Source organism: Cetorhinus maximus, chromosome 14 (assembly GCF_964194155.1).
Source record: "Cetorhinus maximus chromosome 14, sCetMax3.hap1.1, whole genome shotgun sequence".
Taxonomy (NCBI): Eukaryota; Metazoa; Chordata; class Chondrichthyes; order Lamniformes; family Cetorhinidae; genus Cetorhinus; species Cetorhinus maximus.
The window spans coordinates 6,275,357-6,297,016 of NC_135892.1; the positions used below are offsets into that span (position 1 = coordinate 6,275,357).

The following is a 21,660-nucleotide window of genomic DNA, read 5'->3' on the forward strand; positions in this document are numbered from 1 at the left end:
TGGTTCAATATATGTCACATGACCCTCAGAAAATCCAAAAGAAATCATTTATATTTCATCAGAGCTGTAACTTATATTACAAATATCTTGAAGATCTTGACAGAGGGCAAACGTCACTGGAAAGCTATTTATCTTATTCTATCTGTGACACAACACTGGGATCCTCCAGAAATTACTCATTTCAAGTGCTTTTAACCAGCTCTGTGATCTGAACCCAGTTTGAGTGTAGAAATAATTTCAGGCAAGTGTTCCCATTTTCACAACATTCCTGAATTTGGCGAAGACATTGAAGGACAAGTCCCCTTATTAGAAATAACGCAAGTCTAAATTCTCTGTGTTACCAGTGTGCAGTGGCCTGGACGAGGTTTGTCAATGATTCCGCAAAAAGTCACTGCAGGGTATAAAACAAAATGTCCAATTTTGTGCTTGCGCTGACTTAATTTACAGGCAACATGTCACCTCCTCACTCCCAGAGATGTCCGGCCACCTGGTGTTTGACTAAGTGCAGAATATCTCGCTAGTGAAGATACTTTCAGGATAAAAGGCAGCCCAGAGCATGAAGGAACCAAAGTATTTGATCAACACATGAGCTTATCAAATAAAAGCAGAAAATGCTGGAAATACAGAGGCCAATCAGTCTATTGAAAAGAAATATAGGTTAATGTTTTGGGTGAGAGCCTTTTTCAGAATTCAGTTGTTCCTAGCATTCTCTGTTTTTCCTTTTTAATTTTACTCTGAGAAAGGTCCGATGCTGTTGCTTCATTGAACATTGGTAGTTTGTGGAAAATGTAGCTGATCATGCAGTCTTTGAAAGTGTCTCTTTAAATGAATTTAGGACACTTTGTGCTGAGGGCTAACCATTAAATGCTACTTTCGCATGAATGATTAATCATTTTTTGATTTTTGTGCATATCAGTCCCATTAGGTCAAGAAAATACGCACCATACTCAAAAACAATGCACAGCATTGTAGAGTCAACATCTTTTATGTAATGTCAATTTAAACAAACAAAATGCTCCAAAGTGGACATCCTGCACGAATTTGTTTCTGTGCCTTTCAATCCAGCTTCTGTCCCTCATTCTTCATGTCAGTCTTTCACTCTTAGTCTATTAATCCAGGTTTGCATACATTAGACTTGTACACAAACTCTTTGGGCGGAGTCGTTCCAGATTTGCACCAAGTGCGGTAGCAGGCGGGGAAAAGGGCGTTTTACCCGCTGTCCGCAATGGCGGGTTTTCGCGCCATATTGCCCCATTCCCGACGCCTCATTAGTGATGCATTCCCGGGAAACCCCAGGTCAAAACACCTCAGGCCTTCAGTAATCCGGGTGCCATATTTAAAGGGTTCCCCTACACAGAGTTAGCTCTCTCTAAGGCACCGGAAGCTGCCGCAAAGTCATGGCTGCAAAAGGGAGGAAACATGCCGCCCTCAAATTCAGCAATGCCTCCCTCAGGCACCTACTGAATGCAGTGGAGGCCTGCCATGAAGTTCTCTACCCCCTACCCCCCAGTCTGGGTGAAGACCAGCAAGCAAAATCACCAATCCAGCATGGGAAGCGGGGGCAGTGCTGGTCAGTGCCAACCCCCTGCAAAAGAGAACAGCCACCCAATTCCAAAAGAGGATGAATGATCTCCTCCATTCTGACAGGGTAAGTCACTCTCCTCATCACTCTCAACTCACACACTCTCAAACCCATTACACATCCACAAGGATCTCACTCACTGCCAGTTCAAGGGACATCACCATTCACTCTCTCACACACACACCTTCATCTGCCCTGCAGACCGTGTCCCCTTCCTGCCTGTGGCATCACCCACCACCCACACATGCCAGGCATCCTTATCATCTGGCCTGGCAGGCATCCTGCTTACACTCTCTCCATCTCTATTCATGCAGAACAAGCTGGCACACAACAAAAGGGAGAGGTTGCAGACCGGTGGAGGAATGCCTGAAATCAAGGGCCTCACAGACTTTGAAAATAGTGTCATCCAGCTAGCCGGCGAAGATCTGGACCGTTCCTGTGCTGATGATGAGGTCGGCGGTGCTTAACCAAGTGAGGGTCCAGCAGCGCAACATCCATCTGACAACCAGGCTGTGAGTGAGTTCCCCTGTTCTGCAGTCCCCTGCCAGGCAATAATTATCTCTCCTCGCTTTCACAGGCACATTTGGAAAGCAGCTGAGGGGGTCCACGAGCCAGGTCCTCAGCTCAAGCCCCGAAGACACCTCGGAAGAAGAATCAGATGACCCCCTAATTGAAGATATGTCACAGTTCTCACTCTCACCCTCCACCAGCGCAGAGACACACACCTCAGTGGGACCTGGTTCTAGAGCAGCCTCGGGTTCACAATCTGGTGGTCACTGCATGGATACGTGTCCACAGCAGGATGAGGCAGGTTCATCTGAGCTCCCTGGCACTCGGAGGACTGCTGGGGAAGAGGCATCTATCAAGTCCGAGTCAGATGGTGAGCCTCTGGATTCGGCCTTCCAACTCATCGTAGAGAGTCAGCAGAAGGCAGAGGAACATCACACAGAGCTGTTGGAAGCCCCTAACAGAGTGGCACATGAGTCAGAGGAGTGCGTCTGCCCGCTCTCTGATGAAGTGGTGCCCACATGTGTGCACATGGAGGTCTCCATGGGAAGGATGGCAGATGCCATGGGGACTCTGGTCCAGCAGAACACGGAGATGCCCGCAGACCTGCACTCCGTCGCGGTAGCCATGGGTGAGTTCCTGCAGTGGCAACACGAGGGGGAAACAGGGCATCTTGACGTCCCTCCAGGTACCTCTTTTGAATCAAAGATGATTGGAATATGTGCGAACAAAAGCAGAGTGAAATAGCCTCCCCCCCTCTCCTACATTTCCACTCAGCGCCTGTTCATAGCCTGGCACATAAGGATAATGCAGTGAATCGGCAGGAATATTATGATTGTTAGAGAGGAATATAGCCATCTCAGAGAGGAAAAATGGCTACGTCTTGGTCATAAACACAATCCCTTGGTTCAAGTTTTGAAACGTGTGGATAAAAGACAATGCATAATTTCAAAAGCAATAAAATATTTTCGTAAAATTGAAATCTCACAGAACGATGACCAATTACTGCAGCTATACACACAAAACACTTTATTTTCACTAGACGGTCGACTTCCCATTTTTAAAACAAATTGTTATAATCTTAAATGCTTTGAACATTATGCCTCGCGGAACTATTGCCAACATGGAGTTGTGACTTTATTGTGGAATATGATGGTTAAATGTGTTGTACGAAGAAATATTTATGGTGTATCTGTCCCTCATCCTAGAATGTTGTGTTAGACGCTGAAGGTCTGCACACTTGGGCTAAGTTTACATTTTTCTTCCTTTGTGGAGATAGAGTTAAGCTCCTCATTGAGGCAAGCCTTCAGTCTAGGAGGCATGAAAACCCAGTAACTTGCTGCACTGACGGAGACTCATTTATTTCTGCCATTCATAGACCTCTTGAGGCACATTTCATTAGCAGAAGAAAGATCCCAACTGGGTGCTGGGAAACATTTAATTAGAAGCAAACTTTGAGGTTAATTAGTCGGCAGAAGTTTGTCGGCGTATTATATGCCTGGCACGTACCATGTAACCCATGATAGTAAATTGCATGAATAAAGCATGAATGTAAATGAGATGCCAGAACAGAGGGTGACTGGGACTTTATATTGATCAGTTAAGGGCCTTTCTCCTAAGTGAGATTAGCCCATTACTGTGTGTTTACATTGCAATAACTTACATAATCAATGGATTTTCAGTTTACAAAGAGACAATAATTAACCATTTCTAAAATTGACTAGAGATGAATAGAGTATGTAGGGTAAGGCAGTGACATTCTTACTCCCATCAGAAACAGCAGCTTATTTTGCTGTTTATATCGTTGGTTTTGATAGGCCTTTTCTAAGTGTGCTTGAGTCACCTGATAGGCTGTAAATAAAGCCATAGAAGTTTACAGCACAGTTGGGGGTTATTTAGTCTATAATAACTATGCTGACTCTCTGCTAGAATCAAACTAATCTCACTCTGCACGCAGCCCTCTACCTTCCCCCATTTGGAAGAAGCAATGTTCTCTGCCTCCGCTGTTCTTGGTGGTAAAGCATTCCAATAAGCCACTGGGTAAAGGCGTTTCTCCTCTTTCTTCACTTGCTTTGTGGTCATTATCAATGTTGACCCCTAATCATTGATTCCCCAAGCAAAGGGAATGGACTCTCCCCACTGAGTCTATCGAAACCTTTAAAATTGACCAAACCCAGACCAAATTAAAGATAGTGGTCACTGACAAAATGGTTCCTTACAGAATGAAATGGGATTGCCCACCGCCGTGAAGGGTTGCTCTGGGATATCAGGGAACAACACTTTGCTGAAATTCCTCTTTCGTCAGAGGTGATTTAAACAGAGGGCTGGATTTTACCAGCTCTCTGGGGATGGTCTGAGAGGCAGGGCGACCTGGCGCAGGAAGATAGGGAGTGCCGTTGCCATCGTCTTCCCACCATCGTGCCATCCTGCCAGCAACGGCCTTCCCACACAGAAGGCAATTGAGCCACTAAAGTGGCCAATTCAGGATCGCTTTGCTGGCATTTTATCATGACAATGCCTGACCCTGTAGATGTGGCACCCCTTACCCACACTAAAAACACCCCCCCCTCACCTCCACCAATCAAGCAGGCCCTGACGACCCAGACCCCATTTCCCTGGATGTGAGGGTGCTATCCATCCATTGTGTCCTTTTCTTCCAGGTGCAGTCCCTGCAGTGGCCACCGGGGATAGTGGCACTGCTGAGCTGCTAAACCTCTGATTGGCCAGCAGCTCCTGAGTCCAGCAGACCACCGAAGCGAAGTTGCCTACCCATGTCCACCCCTGCAGACCCGAGCTTTGGTGAGATTCACACCAGTATGGCTAAATCCAGCCCGATGCATGAGCGGATTTCACAGGGTCATTGGTCCTGCACCAATAACCTTCATGTGATTTTAGACCTGAATAGTTTTAAATTACAATTTTTAATATGCATTGACAACTAACAGTATTGTTTTTATACACTTACAATTACATTAATTGATAATCCATTAGCATAACCCGTTTCTTCCACAATGTCTGAGCTGATCAGACTTGTAAACCTTGTGGAAAATGTTAAGGTGTGAAGACCTCCAACTATCCGTGGAGCACTCCAAATTTCGAAGGGACGAGGATCAGTCCTGATAATATTTGTCTCCCTTGGGTTGAACATACTCACAACAATATCCCACCAAGCCTACACCACACTTGAGTTATTTGCATTAAGTATTCATTTTTTCCATCTTCAATTCTGTCCTATGAGCTTTGTACGATATCATTGTACGATATTGCATGGGTCAGTCTTGATTTACTTATGGCCTAGAAGGCTTTCATAGTTCTGGCTGCCTTAAGTATCTCAAGCCTGTTCTTACTGTGATGTGTGGTGTCTAGGCACCTACATCCCATGCCTCAGTGCCTGATTCCCGTGGCTCAGCTGGTTTTGTACACGCAGAGATGAAAAGATTCCCGTCAGTGCCCCCACCCCATCTACTCCATATTCACTCACTGGCTAAAATGCCAGAGCAAAGCATGCTGGACTTGACATTGCCAACCAAGGTAAAATATTCTAACAGTTTGCTTCTGTTGAAATGATGCAGAGAGCAATTTCAGACAAGTACCTCGAATGTTCAAACACTATTATCCCCCAAAGCCCAATTGCAAGTTTTTTCTTTTCTTTATTCTTTCATGGGAGCCACTGGCAAGGTCAGCATGTGTCGCCCATCCCTAATTTCCCTTGAACCGAGTGGCTTGCCAGGCCATTTTAGAGGTGAAATTACGAGTCAACCACATTGCTGTGGGTCTGGAGTCACATGTAGGCCAGACCAGATAAGGATGGTAGATTTCCTTCCCTAAAGGGACAACAGTGGACTAGATGAGTTTTGACAACAATCAATGGTAGCTGTCACAGTCACTGAGGCTAGCTTTCAATTCCAGATTTGATTCATTGAATTTAAATAACAGAGCTGTCATGGTGGGATTTGAACCTCTGCCCCTAGATCATTAGCCTAGGCCTCTGGATTATCAGCCCAGTAATGTTACCACTAAGTCACCATCTCCCCAGATATGGGAATGTGAATACGTGGACAAGTGAATAAAGGATACGCGTTTGCTTATCAAAATATGTACAGCAGCACGTTTCTCTCTCTCTCTCTCTCTGAAGAATTGAGCAAATCACTTTGATCAATTTTCAAACATTAAACTTTTGAAGCACACATCATGTGAAAAAAGGAAGACAGATTTAGGTTTCAGATGAAGGGATCCATTGCGTTCCTTTTTCAGCTGTTGGTGAACTAGCTATGCAATTCCAGCTCTCTGTTTTTTGTTTCTTCTCATTTCTCCTTTTATGGAATTTCTGTACATACACTTGGTGGGGGGAGGGGGGTGCTAGGGGAAGAAGCAAAGTGTGCACTATCTGCAGAAGTGCAGTGATTGTCTGCTGGTGTCATGCATTTAGAGAGGGTCAGATCCAAAAAGCAGGCATTGCAACATTTTCAATGCCAACATATTATTACGGTTCAGGAAATAACGTGCAGCAAAAACTGAGACAGAAGGTTCTGGGTTCAAGTCCCACTCCAGAGGCTTGACTGCAAAAATCTAGGCTGGCACTTTTGCGGGACTGAGGGAGTGCTGCACTGTCGGACGTGCTGTCTTTTGGATAAGACGTCAAAGTGAGGCCCTGTCTGCCCCATCAGGTGGGCCTAAAAGTTGCCATAGCACAGTTGGAAGAGGAGCAGGGAAGTTATCCTGGCCAGTGTTTATCCCTCGATTAATGTCACTAAAGCAGATTGGTCATTAGTACATTGCTTCCTGTGGGAGCTTGCTGTGCACAAATTGTCTGCCGCATTTCCTTCTATACAGCACAACCATGACCGCATTTCAAAAGTACTTCATTGGCTGCAAAGTGCTTTAGAACGCCCCGCAGTCGTGAAAGGTGCTATATAAATGCAAGGCTTTTTTTGTGTAATCTTAAATGTTGTATTTTGAATAAGGTCTACCATATATAAATAATATATATCAAATATTTGATATATATTATTTATATATTATTAAGAAATATCTCAAAGTGCTTCACAGGTAATGAATTACCTACAGTGCAGACACTATGATTATAGAATCATAGAATGATACAGCACAGAAAGAGGTCATTCAGTCCTCTTTCAAAATGATATCCAATTAGTCCCACTGTCCTGCTCTTTTCCTATATCCAAGAGAGTTTTTCTCCTTTTAAGCACTTATCCAATTCCCTTTTAAGAAGTTATGAATTAAATCTGTTTCATGAAGTCTTGAGGCAGTGCAGTCCAGATCTGAATGCCACATGAACATTTTTTCCCCATGTCACCTCTGGTTCTTTTACCAATTTCCTTGAACCTGCGTCCTCTGAGAACCAGACTTACTGCCACTGGAAACAAATCTCCTATTGTACTCTCTCAAAATGTTGAACACCTCTAACCAAACCTTTCTCTACCCTGGGGATAACAACCCTGGTTTCTTCAGTCTCTCCACATGACTGAAGTTTTTCACCCCTGGTACCATTCTAGTAAGCCTCCTTTGCCCCCTCTTCGAGGTCTTGACATATCCCACATAAAGTGCAACAGAATTGGACACAACACTCCAGCTGGGCTATGTATCCTTACGTCAATGAAATTTGTTTCTAATCATCGCGCTCGATAAAAAAAATAATGGAAGCACGCCATTGCTGAGATGGTGCTTACAGCATACCTGCACGAACGTTAACCATTCAAAAAATCTTTACAAGTGACCCACTGAGTTTTCTTCAAAAGTGTTTAGAAAGCGGGCATGCTGACAACTGCATGTGTTTTTCATGCTTCCATGAGGAGCAGTGTGCCACTTCAGGCAGGCAAAGGCAGCTAACCAAAGCATCGCCGCATTTCAAGCATGCCTTCTGCTCGTCTCAGTTACTCCACTTGAAGCAGTCACACCTTAAGGAAAGAAAAGAAAGTCAGAGTTGCATTTATGTAGCAGTCTTCATGACTGCTGGGTGTTGTTTTAAAATTAATTTTACGGCGTGTGGACATCGCCAGCTAGACCAGCATTTATTGCCCATCCCTAATTGCCCTTGAGAAGGTGGTGGTGAGCTGCCTTCTTGAAACGCTGCAGCCCCTGTGGTGTAGGTACACCCATCGTGCAGTTAGGGAGGGAGTTCCAGGATTTTGACCCAGCGACAGTGAAGGAACAGCTATATATTTCTAAGTCAGGGTGGTGAGGGGCTTGGAGGGGAACCTCCAGGTGGTGGTGTTCCCATGTATCTGCTGCCCTTGTCCTTCTAGAAGGTAGTGGTCGTAGGTTTGGAAGCTGCTGCCTAAGGAGCCTTGGTGAGCTCATGCAGTGCATCTGGTAGATGGTACACACTGCTGCCACTGTCCATCAGTGATGGAGGTAGTGAATGTTTATGGATGGGGTGTCAATCAAGCAGGCAGCTTTGTCCTGGATGCTGTCGAGCTTCTTAAAGTTGTTGGAACTGCACTCATCCAGGCAAGTGGAGAGTATTCCATCACACTCCTGGCCTGTGCCTTGCAGATGGTGGACAGGCTTTGGGGAGTCAGGAGGTGAGTTACTCGCCACAGGATTCCTTGCCTCAGACCTGCTCTTGTACCCACAGTCAAAGCACTTTACAGCCAATCAAGTACTTTCAAAGCGTAGCCACTGTGTCATGTAGGAAACACAGAGGCCAATTTGCACACAGCAAGCTCCCATAAACAATAAGGTGATATTGACCGGATAATCTGGTTTTTGGGATGTTGATGAATGGATAAATTTTGATCAGGACACTGGGGATAACTTCTCTGTTCTTCTTCAAAATAGCGCCAGATGCACCTCAGGAGACAGATAAGGCCTCAGTTTAACATCTCATCCAAAAGACGACACCTCCAACAGTGCAGCACACCCACAGCACTGCACTGGAATGTCAGTCTAGATTTTTCTGCTCCAGCGGTTGAGTGAAACCTTCTGGTTTCATCGTGAATCATCCAGCAGGGCACGTGACTGTGTATGCCAGCTCACTTGTCTTGGGCACTGGTTTTTGTTACTTAAGTGACGTGGGAGGGTAAGGGTTCTCCCCTGTCATCATGTGCCAACATCATGAGTACAGGTTTCCCCTGACTGGTGATTCTAACAAAAATGATGAGCACCCTCCTTCCTGTCTCTGTTAACCTTAGACCAGTGAGAATCAGGAGTTAAGTTCACTGCAGCTGAACACAAGTGGAGTTTCAATCAGAAAATTGACCTTACAGTATTAGCGCTATCTCCAATTCCCCACCCCTCCTGCAATGGGAGCGTTGGGAATCAGTGAATTCATCGTGGTTATGCTTGCTACAATTGTTCAGGACTTTGGTGAGACCATACCTGGAGCACTATGCACACTTTAGGTCTTCATATTTAATGAAGGATATACTTGTATTGGATGTGGTACATTGAAAGTTCACTAAATTGTCTTCAAAGTTGAGAGGCTTGTCCTATGATGAGAGGCTGAATAAATTGGTCCTGTATTCTCTGAAGTTTAGAAGAATGAGAAATGATCTTATTGGAACGGAGAAGATTCTGAAGGGGGTTGACAGGGTGGATTCTGAGAAGGTGTTACCCCTGGCTGAGAAATCTAGAACACGGGGGCACACTCTCAGGATAAGGGGTTGAACACTTAGGACTAGGATGAGGAGAAATTTCTTCACTCAAAGGACCGTGAATCTTCGAAATTCTCTACCCCAGAGATTTGTCGATGCTCCAGCATTGAGTATATTCAAGAATGAGACAGTCAGATTTTTGGGAATCCAATCGAGGGGTATGGAGAGAGGGAGGGAAAGTGGAGTTGAGGCAGAAAATTAGTCATGATCTTACTGAACGGTAGAACAGGCTCAAGGAGTCACACAACCTACTCCCCTGCTTTTTCTCCTGTTATCCTTCTCAATGCCCAATAATTAATTAACTTCAAGCATTAACAACCCAAAGGGCCCAAACACAAGCAATGTACTGATATATGCATAGTCTAGGTCCTATACCTAAGTTACGGATTTATAACTCCTCAATATTGCATTTGGTTGTGAAGATGATAAGTGTTCAGAAACTTCAGAATGCTTCAGTGCAGAGGGATCTGGGTGTCCTCGTGCATGAATTGCAAGTATACAGGTACAGCAGGTAATAAAGAAGACAAATGGAATTTTGGCATTTATTGCTAAAGGAATAGAGTATAAAAATAGGGAAGTGTTGTTACAACTGTGCAAGGCATTGGTGAGACTGCACCTGGAATACTGTGCAGTTTTGGTCCCCTTACTTGAGGAAGGATGTAGTTGCATTGGAGGCGGTTCAGAGGAGGTTCACTAGATTAATTCCAGAGATGCGGGGCCTGTCTTAAGAGGAGAGATTGAGCAGTTTAGGCCTATACTTGCTAGAGTTTAGAAGGATGAGGGGAGATCTAATTGAGGTATATAAGATGCCAAAGGGGATAGACAAAGTAGACGTGGAGCGGATGTTTCCCCTTGTGGGGCATTCTAGAACTAGAGGCCATAGTTTTAGGCTAAGGGGTGGTAGATTTAAATCAGAGATGAGGAGGAATTACTTTTCTCAAAGGGTCGTGAATCTGTGGAATTCACTACCTCAGAGTACAGTGGATGCCGGGACGCAGAATAAATTTGAGGAGATAGACAGCTTTTTAATTAGTAACAGGTTGAAAGGTTATGGGGAGAGAGTGGGAAATTGGAGTTGAGGCCAAAATGAGATCAGCCATGATCGTAATGAATGGCAGGGCAGGCTCGAGGGGCTGAATTGCCTACTCCTGCTCCTAGTTCTTATGTTCTATTCCCACTCATGTCATTTGCCAACATAATGCCCATCAAACTGACAAAAACTAAACATGTTAAACATTTTCCATGCTATAGTATTCTTAGTGACACAAATGAACAAGGGGCAGGTGAGGACATTAGTGATATTGTTTGTCTGTCCCTGCTATGAAGTTTAGTTTTCAATTTAAAAAGCAACCAGAGAGTCAGTCCTCATGCTGATGATCTCATCATTATGAAGAGATTCACTTTATTTAGTCTGTACTGCCACCTGGTTCTCAATGAAGAGTAATGCAGTAGTGTTAAACCTTAAGAGTATTCAATTTTGTTTCATAGTGTAATCCAATGCATTGAACTGAAGTATATTACGTACAAACGTACGAATTAGGAGCAGGAGTAGACCACTCGGCCCCTCGAGCCTGCTCCGCCATTCAATAAGGTCATGGCTGATCTGAATGTAACCATAACCCCACATTCCGGCCTACCCCCGATAACCTTTCGCCCCCTTGTTAACCAAGAATCTATCTAGCTCTGCTTTAAAAATATTCAAAGACTCTGCTTCCACCGCCTTTCGAGGAAGAGAGTTCCAAGGACTCACAACCCTTTGAGAGATAAAATGTCTCCTTTTTGAAAGTTATTTCACATGCTAATGGGTTCCATTTAATATCAGCTTCCACTATCGTTCTTCAATTGCTAAAATCATACAGATTTCCAATTCATTGGTAATATTGAGTTCGGAGTCATGGGAACAGGAGGAGGCCATTCAGCCCTTCAAGCTTGTTTTGCCACTTTTGATCACAATTGATCTGTACTTAAACTCCACTTTACCCACCTTATCCTTAATATCTTTATCTAACAAAAATCTATCAGTCTCAGTTCTCAAGTTCTCAATTGACCCCAGCCTCAACTCAGTGAACTTTTGAGGGAGAAAGTTTCAGATTTCAACTACCCTTTCTACGAAGAAGTGCTTCCTGACATCACCCCTGAATAACTTGATCTAATTTTAAGGTTTTGCACACTTGTTCTGGTCTCTCTTACCAGAAGAAATCGTTTCCCCCCATCTACCCTATCAAATGCTTTAATCAATCTTAAACACCTCAATTAGGTCACACCTTAATCTTTTTTCATGGGAATACAAATTGTCCTCATAATTTGTCCCTTCAAATAAAGGCAATGCAAAGAGAAAAGAAAACATTTCTCGAAAAAGACTCATTTGCCATCACAGACTTGTTGTACTTCAGTGGGTGAGGTATCCAATCTTTAAACCATAAAGCAACTGATGAAAGCCAAACTTCAGATCCTAAAACATTATTTCTCAGGATAAAATGGAGGTGAAAAAGCTACTGGCAAGAAAGAAGATAATTTGAAATTACATATAGAGCCATTGGGGTTGGGAGCTGGGGTCAGGAGTCCCTGCTTTGGGGAGCTCCTGTTTCCCTGGTTTAGTCACAACCTGGCATTGGACTGGAGTTCATTTTGCAACATGAAGCAGATTGAAAAATGAAAGAGAGAATTTTCATTTATTAAGCATCTGTCATTACCTCAGGTCATTCATTCAGCTCAGTGGGGGCACAATCAGAAGGTGCTAAAATTCTCCTTTTAATTTAAAAAAAAATTCATTCATGGATGTGGGCGTCACTGGCTAGGCCAGTATTTATTGCTCACCTGCAATTGACCTAATTAAGAGTCAACCACATTTCTGTGTGTCTGGAGTCACATGTAGGCCAGACCAGGTAAGAACAACAGATTTCTTTCCCTAAAGGGCATCAACAATTGTTTTATGGTCCTCATTAGTCTTTTAATTCCAGATTTTTATTGGGTTCAAATCCCACCACAGCAGATGGTCCCCAGAGCATTACCCTGGGTCTCTGGGTTACTAGTCTAGTGACAATACCACTATGCCACCACCTCCCCCTGAAACAAAAGTAGTAGCGATTCTGTGTTCCTCAGTGAATAACCCCCCCTGCTTAAAAAAAAACCTGCTTTCTCAAGGCTGAGAGTTCCTGCAATTTTGTTAGAGATCATTCAGCAGAGTATACTATCCAGTTTCTGTGAGGAAAAAATTCACCCTATATGCTAAATGGATTCAAGCCAGATGGTGAAGTTATAAAAAAACACACCATTCTTTTCCTTGATAGTCAGTTTATTCACAGAATGCAGCATTACATACCCCTGCCTCCTAACAACAACAACCCCCATTGTCCTAGCTGACTCTCTTTATACTCTTTCAAGTATACCAATGAAATAAACAAATGACCAATAATCAAATTAACTAATTAACAGCCCTTTAAAGGGAAAAGTCTCTCACTTTATACAGTTTGGAGTACCAATAAAAATAAATAACAAATAAACCAAAGAACAAATATATAGCCTCTTAAAGGAGCACTGAACATAACTCCCTTTGTATGTGATCCCAGTCTTTTTAATCAAACAATGCCCATCACCTGTGTATCTTTAACAACATAATTAACAGACCATTAACACTTTATCTGTTCCATCGTTGGGTGACCTCATTCACAATGATTCCTGGGAAGTCTTGTGGTGCAGTGGGTAGCATCTCTGCCTTTGAACCAGAAGCTTTGGGTTCAAGTCCCACCCCCAGAACTTGATGCATAAGGAAGTGTGTTTGTAATGTTGTCAAACAAGTTGAGTATCAACCTGCAAATCCTTCTAACACACCTGCCAATGGCAGGTGGTAAGAATGGGAGAGAGTCCTAGTTAGCCATATGATCCTTTGCCATCACTCCAGACTATTTGTAAAAGTGCATGTTGTCACAGCAACTTGGACTCCATGAGTGAATACACCAGTTTGAAATAATGCACTTAGGCAGCAGACAACTGTTAGCCACTTGAAGGAGTTGTGAAACTAAAAGAATCTCAGTGATTCCTGTCAGCATGCCTTCAGCTGCCTGTGACCATGAGAGAGAAAAAAAATCTCCTCATCTCTGTATTAAATGAATGACCCCCCGCCACCCCAGTTCTATATTCTCCCACAAGAGGGAACATCCTCGCCACATCCAAGACCCATCAGGATCGTAAAGGTTTCAATCAAGTCACCTCTTAGTCTTCTAAACTCCAGCGGATACAAGCCTAACCTGTCCAGCCTTTCCTCATAAGACCACCCACCCATTCCTGATATTAGTCTAGTAAACCTTCTCTGAACTGCTTCTAACACATTTACGTCTTTCCTTAAATAAGAAGACCAGTACACAATACTCCAGATGTGGCCTCACCAGTGCCCTGTACGACTGAAGTATAACTTCCCTACTTTTAAATCAATTCCCCTCGCAATAAATGATAACATTCTATTATCTTTCCAAATTACTTGCTGTACCTGCATTCTAGCCTTTTGTGATTCATGCACTAGGACACCCAGATCCCTCTGAATCTCAGAGCTCTGCAATCTCTCACCATTTAAATAATAAACTTCTTTTTTATTCTTCCTGCCAAAATGAGCAATTTCACATTTGCCCACGTTATACTCCATTTGCCAGATCTTTGTCCACTGACTCAACCTATCTACATTACAACGTAGCCTCCTTATGTCCTCTTCAGAATTGACTTTCCTACACAGCTTTGTGTTGTCAGCAAATTTAACAACCATTTCTTCGGTCCCTTCATCCAATTCTCTGCCTAAACCTCAACCCTACCTATCTCTCTTCCTTCAGAATGCTCCTTAAACCCTATTTCTTTGACCAAGCTTTGGGGTCACCTCTCATAAGGTCTTCCTTTGTGGCTCGGTGAGGCACTGCATTTGATAATGCTCTTATTAGGTACCTTGGGGCTTTGGTGGTGTTGTTCACTCCATGCTCAAGCTGCACTACTAGTACAAAGCGATTTCACTTTAGACCAACATTGCTGTGAGCATGTATCAGAAGGTCAATTTTCTTACGTGCTCATTGCCTGCAAGATACTAACTGTTTGCCAAGAGCTGGGATACCTACCCTTGCAGTGCAGGTGCACCCGTGGACTTTCCCTGCCCCTGTCCTCTCCAGGTAACATCTACATGTTTTATACAGAAATAAGAATTCAGTGAATCAGTCATGCAGCATCCTGTGGTGTCCTGGCCAATATTTATTCCTCAACCAATGTCACCGAGAAAAGCAGATGATCTGGGCATTCATCTCATTGTCACATGTGGGATCTTGCTGTGGACAAGTTGGCTGTCATGCTTTTTTGTCAAAGTTCTACCTTACCATTGTGACTACAATTTAAAGGTTGTGAAAGGTGCTATGGAATCCTTAATCCAGAATTAATCAGCCTGTGGTGAGTAACTATGCAGCATTGCCTTGAGTGTCTAGAACCTCAAAAGCAGTACTGGCTTCTATTATACTAAAGGTGCACACTTGGGACTCCTTTAACCTTAACCCTTGCCTAACAGCAGGTAAATGCTTTGGACTCAGGTAAGTAAAGTATGAAGCTTGGGATTGTCGTATAAGGGTCTGGCACATGCAGGGTTAAAGTGGGTCTGAGTACAGTACTGCCCACACAGTGATGTAATACAGCACATGACCTGCACCCAGGGTCAGTTGAGTGTTGGACAGAGCTGTGTGTACCTGCAAGCATGGAGACAACTCCGAGCTTGTATCATTTACTATATTTATGTAAATAGGTCTAAGTCAATTAAGACTTACAGTTAACCTATGTATGACTTCTTCAGACCTACTGAACTTTAACCAACACTCCATAACAGGGAGGGAGCATACACTTTATATCAGACAAACAAAAACTTTGTGAATTTCTGAGTTGCTTAATATGGAGGATCTTAAGCATAATGGATTTGCCCACACGCCTGACACTTGACTTGTAAGATTCTGGGATGCGGGACCACAGATGCCTAAGATAGGCAGTTAACTATTTGTAAGTAATTTTAAGATAGTTTATTAAGAAGCAACAATTTGGATATGATGCATTAACTAATTAGAAAAAGTAAATGACCTGTGACAGTTGAGAGTGGCTTACTGATCCAGAGGACGGACAGACAATTGTCACAGACTGTGTTGATCTCAGTAGCTTGTGATCAATTCTGCTCTCGAGCTGAAGTATTAGGGAACTCTTCCTCCGATCTTTCTCCTCCTCCTCACCCATCTGAAGAAGGCGGCTGCCTGACGAACACTGCAACCTCACCTGGACCGCAGCCCCCTACCACCAGCATTACAACCAATGTATATACCCTTTTTTCAGGGCTGCTTGCTTACCCGGTGTTAATCATCTATCTAACTATTCTGACCACTGGATACAGGACAGGCGCTCCAAACATCAGGGTGGTTACCACCTCCCCTGTTCGTCATCCTGCTCAAGGTCCTCTTTTTCGTTTACATCACGCTGAGGGTCATATCCTGGCCCTTCCTAAACAATTGCATAGATAAGAAGGTACACAGGACGCCATCCTAACAACTTAGGAATGTCAACATGGCAGCCTGAACTAAGTGACCTTGCCTGTTTCCAAAGACTGTTTGACAACTGTTGCCTTTTTAGAAAGCTTTTTAGGGGGTTTTATATTATGCAGAAAATACCTTTATATTAAAGACCCGAATTTCTTACAGACTGACCGAGCAAAAATCCAAGTCCATACACCTCATTTTCACTCTGCACCTTTTCTCCAATGAACAGTTGAGGGGACCCCAAGAAACATCTTTAAAGTGCTTAAAAACGCAAATTAAGCAATAGGTGTGACATTTATGTTCTGAACTCCACAGAATGAACAACCTAAACGTGAGTGGGGGAAAAGAAAGTACATAGCGGTGTCAATACAACAATGGTCTGCCTTTTCTTTGTGTGCACCTTTATGTAGGTGCCCAGGCACAGCACAAATAAGCGCAGTGAAGCTAACATCATCACCACCTGCAAATTCCCCTCCAAGCCACACACCATCCTGACTTGCAAATATACCGCTGTTCCTTTACTGTCACTGGGTCAAAACCCTGGAACTGTCTCCCTAACAGCATTTTGGGTGCACTGACAACACACAGACTGCAGCAGTTCAAAAAGGCAGCTCACCAGCACCTTCTCAAGAGGCGGGTAAAACGGCGTTTTACCGGCCGGCCGCGATAGTGGGTTTCCATGCCGTATCATCCCAAACCCGCTACATGATTTACGCATTCGCGGGAAACACGCCATTTCCATGACAGGCAGGCCCCAATTTTCCCACCATGCCGTCACCCCATTGCTTCATCACGCCGGGCACCATATTTAAAGTACAGCCGCACTCAGTGCTTCCAGCCCAGGACTGCAGCAAAGAAGACATGGCCCCAAAAGGCAAGAAGACTGCAGCCTTTGAGCACCCTTTGGACACTGTGGAGGCCCACTGTGATGCCCTCTGGCTGCAGGAGGGGCAGCAACATCTACACTCCGGCTTGGTAGGCGATGGCAGTGGTGATCAGTGCCAATGCTGCACAGAAGAGGTTGGCCATCCAATGCAGAAAGAGGATGAATGATTTCATCCGTGCAGCCAGGGTAAGGCAACCATCTCATCACTCTAAACTCACACATTCACTGGCATCTCACTCACTGTCAGCAAGGAACTTTAGGAGGGGAATTGAAGGGAGTTGTAAAGAGTTGGGCCAAGGCTGCTCTAATGTCAAATGTGGGTGAACGGACTGTGAGCGCAGTGTTCGGGAGGAGTGATAGGGCCGGAGGAGATGACAGAGATGGGATGGTGAAATGGTTCCATGGATAAGAATGAGTATTATAACATTTCATAGGTTGGCGAATGGGGTGGGAAATGGAACGGAAAGGAAGAAGTAAACCGAAAGAAGGGTTAAATTCGTCACTACTTTGTAATATTTCCAGAGCGGTGTCTTTTTTGCCTTGCCTGCAGGCCTCAAACTAACAAAGGAAAAGAAAAGTTGACAGCAGTGTGAGCCTGGGCCCAACCATCTTCAGCTGCTTTATCAGCGACCTTCCCTCCATCATAAGGTCAGAAGTGGGGATGTTCGCTGATGATTGCACATGTTCAGCACCATTCGTGACTCCTCAGATACTGAAGCAGTCCATGTCCAAATGCAGCAAGACCTGGACAATATCCAGGCTTGGGCTGACAAGTGGCAAGTAACATTCACACCAAACAAGTGCCAGGCAATGACCATCTCCAACAAGAGAGAATCTAACCATCGCCCCTTGACATTCAATGGCATTGCCATCACTGAATTCCCTCACTATCAACATCCTGGGGGTTACCATTGACCAGAAACTGAACTGGACTAGCCATATAAATACTATGGCTACTAAAGCAGGTCAGAGGCAAGGAATCCTGCAATGAGCAACTCACCTCCTGACTCTCCAAAGCCTGTCCACCATCTACAAGGCACAAGTCAGGAGTGTGATGAAATGCTCCCCACTTGCCTGGATGAGTGCAGTTCCAACAACAGTCAAGAAACTTGACACCGTCCAGGACAAAGCAGCCCACTTGATTGGCACCCCATACACAAACATTCACTCCCTCCACCACTGATGCACAGTAGCAGCAGTATGTATCATCTACTAGATGCACTGCAGGAACTCACCAAGGCTCCTTAGACAGCACCTTCCAAATCCACGACCACAACCATCTAGAAGGACAAGGGCAGCAGACACATGGGAACACCACCACCTGGAAGTTCTCCTCCAAGCCACACACTATCCTGACTTGGAAATATATCGCTGTTCCTTCACTGTCGCTGGGTCAAAATCCTGGACTCCCTCCCTAAGAGCACTGTGGGTGTACCTACACCACATGGACTGCAGCGGCTCAAAAAGGCAGCTCACCACCACCTTCTCAAGGGCAACTAGGAATGGGCAATAAATGCTGGCCTAGCCAGCGATGCCCACATCCCATGAATGAATTTTAAAAATCCCAGTGCCCTGGCTGCATTGCAAGTGAAATTTTTAAAAATGTCACAACTTGAAACATGATTGGCCCCCACTTCTGTCGCAATGGTGTAGAATCATCATGGCAATAATCAAACTGAGTTTGTTCCTTCGTACAAAGACACCTTGGTTAAAAACATTGCTATTGGTGTGTGCTATAGTTAGCTGTTGCACACTCAATTGCTACCAACAGTATGCAAAATAACCAGTTAACTATATGCTTCTTCATAATGCTGGAACCACTGCTAAAGTATGATCTTAATTACAAACTTGATGAACAGTTTTATTAAAGGTTTTGTCTGAATTAACTAAATTAACCTTCTGTCCCCAACCTTCCATCTGCAGTACTGTCAGACATTCCCTTTGTTGTTTCTTCCTTCTCTGTGTGCTATACGATGAACTAAACCAACCTGATTCATCATTGTAGCTTACCCCAAGCACTGATCCTATTTTCTGGATGGATGGTGAACGGTCTAGGTGATCTATGTGGCTAGGTAGACAATTTGACAGTGTTTTAGTTGCAATTTATGGAAGAGAAGTTTGGGAACTCATTGGAACTGTATTCAGGGGTTGTGGCTACAACTAATCCTATAGATGTGATGGATAGAACCAACTGATGAACAAAAAAGAGCTAAGTGACTGTAGAGGGCACAAAGTACATGTAGTGACATTGTTTGTAGTGCCATTTATAATGAACTCTCAGGCAGATGTGAATCACTCTCCAACCTTCAGCCTGATTGATGGGCACCTCACAGCCATCATAACCTCCAACCATTTTTTCTCCATCCACCAGGACCATGGTTTTCAATTCCTCAGAAACTTTCACAATCAGAGAGAGGGTTGGAATTTGTGCTTATTGCCGCATGGTCTGTTTTGCTCCTTTGTCGAATTTTGGACTTTCAATCTATTGAACAATTATCTTTCCCCAATATTTTCTTCATTTTATGTTTTGCAATCGTGTGAGCTGCTTCAAATTAGACCCAGGAGGCCGTCACTCTGATCAACCTTTCTACCCGTGCCTATCCCAGAACATCTGCAGGTCAAACGGGTACTTCCTCCTTCCATTCCAAGCTCCTGTTTCTTTCCAACTACGAGGGAGAAATCATTTCTATTTAATCTCAGTTTTATGTATCTGCGTTTCACTTTTGTCATCAAGGCATCATCACAAATATGGGCATTTCAAAGCGTTATCACCATTGTGGTGTAAAGGTGCCTTCAATCTCATAGTGTCATAGAGTCATTACAGCACGGAAGGACCTACTCAGCCCACCTAGACTATGACTGCTCCCTGTAGAGCAATCCAGTTGCTCCCACTCTCGCACTCTATGCTTATAGTCCTGTAAGTTTATTTCTGTGAAGTGCATCAATTTCCTTTTGAGATCATTAATTGTCTCCACTCCCACCATGTTTGTAGGCAGCGAGTTCCAGGTCATTACAGCTTGTGGAATGAAAAGGTTCTTTGTCACATTCGCCCTGCATCTCTTGCCCAAAGCCTTACATCTGTGTCCCCAAGCCCTTGTACCATCAACTAATGGGACTTTTGTCCACTGTTATGAATACGAGGTTTCATACCATGATTATGTTTTGGACTGTGTCTCTAATTCAAGATGAAATGGAGCAATGAAGAGGGTCATGTGAATTGCTATGATTTCTGCCTGACATCAAGCTTGTGTGGCTTGGTTACCATGGAGGATGCTACAGTGGCCAGGAGAGGAGAAATACATGTGCTGTATTTCACACCTGAAAGGGGATCTCCACCTTTCGATGGCATCGTGGTAATATCACTGGACTAGTAATTTAGCAGCCCCAGTTAATGCTCTGGGGACATGGGTTCAAATCTCACTGCAGCTGGTGGTAGAATTTAAATTCAGTTAATAAAATTTGGAACTGAAAGCTAGTCTCAGTAATAGTGACTATGAAACTGTCATTATTTCATAAAAATCGATCAGGTGCCTTTTAGGGAAGGAAATCTGCCATCCTGACCTGGTCTGGCCTACAGGTGACTCCTGATCCACAGCAACGTGGTTGACCTTAACTGCCCTCTGAAAAGGCCGAACAATTAAGGATGAGCAACAAATGCTGGCCTTGCCAGTGATACCCAAGTCTCATGAAAGGATAAATACAAATAAAGGCAAGAGCAGCTAGGCTGACAGTGGACAGACTTTCAGTCTCTGAGTTTTTGAACAGAGAGAGTGGGAGAGGTCTCTCAGGAAAACGAAAGGCTGCAGCTCATGTGGTCAGCAGAGAGGAATGTGCTGTCAGTGTGGACTATCAGGCAGAATGCGGGAGGGGAGGTGGTCTCTGGTCAAAGATACGCATCCCACAATCTAAAGACTCCAAAAGATTTGTCCTGGTGTGGCTGGGAAAGGAATTGCCGGGAGTAGGTCTTATTGTTGGTAGTCAGTTCAGGACTACTCCAGAAACTGAGAGAAGCACCTTTAGACAGTCGCTCGACATTACAACTGGGCAAAACAGGGAGAAGCAACCCTACTGGAAGCTGGGAGTGATATTGGACTGGTTCCATTCTGCGAAGAACAGGCAGTGAAGTGGAGTTTTTGGCCATGTTAAAAAGTTGAAGGGAGATACCTTTTCTGTGGTTTAGAGTACTGGTTGCCTACTAAGTAGTGTTTAGATCTGTTGCTTTTAGTTTATTTGTTACAATAAAAGTCTTGAAACTTGAAATCTTGTCGTACAATTTCTTTAAGTCAGCCCCTGGGAATTCAAATACCTTTTCAAAAGTTATCAGCCCCTACGGGGATCATAACACTACCTTATCTATACCTGTCATAATCATGTACATCTCTATCGAATCTCCAAGTGCTTTGTAAAGAACTTCTGTTTTGACATTTTTCACACTAATGCTAATTGATTCATATGCAGAGTTTGTTGCTATTTTATCAAGACACTAACATTCTTTTAAATGGATTTATGCCTTTGTTAAACGAGTAGACAAAAGAG

At 43.9% G+C, this 21,660-nt stretch overlaps 1 protein-coding gene across 1 annotated transcript in view; it reads left to right on the forward strand.

The window, feature by feature from the left end:
- The window catches only part of plcb1 (phospholipase C beta 1), a 315,255-nt gene that overhangs the window by 116,019 nt on the left and 177,576 nt on the right, over positions 1-21,660 (forward strand). The window lies entirely within an intron of this gene.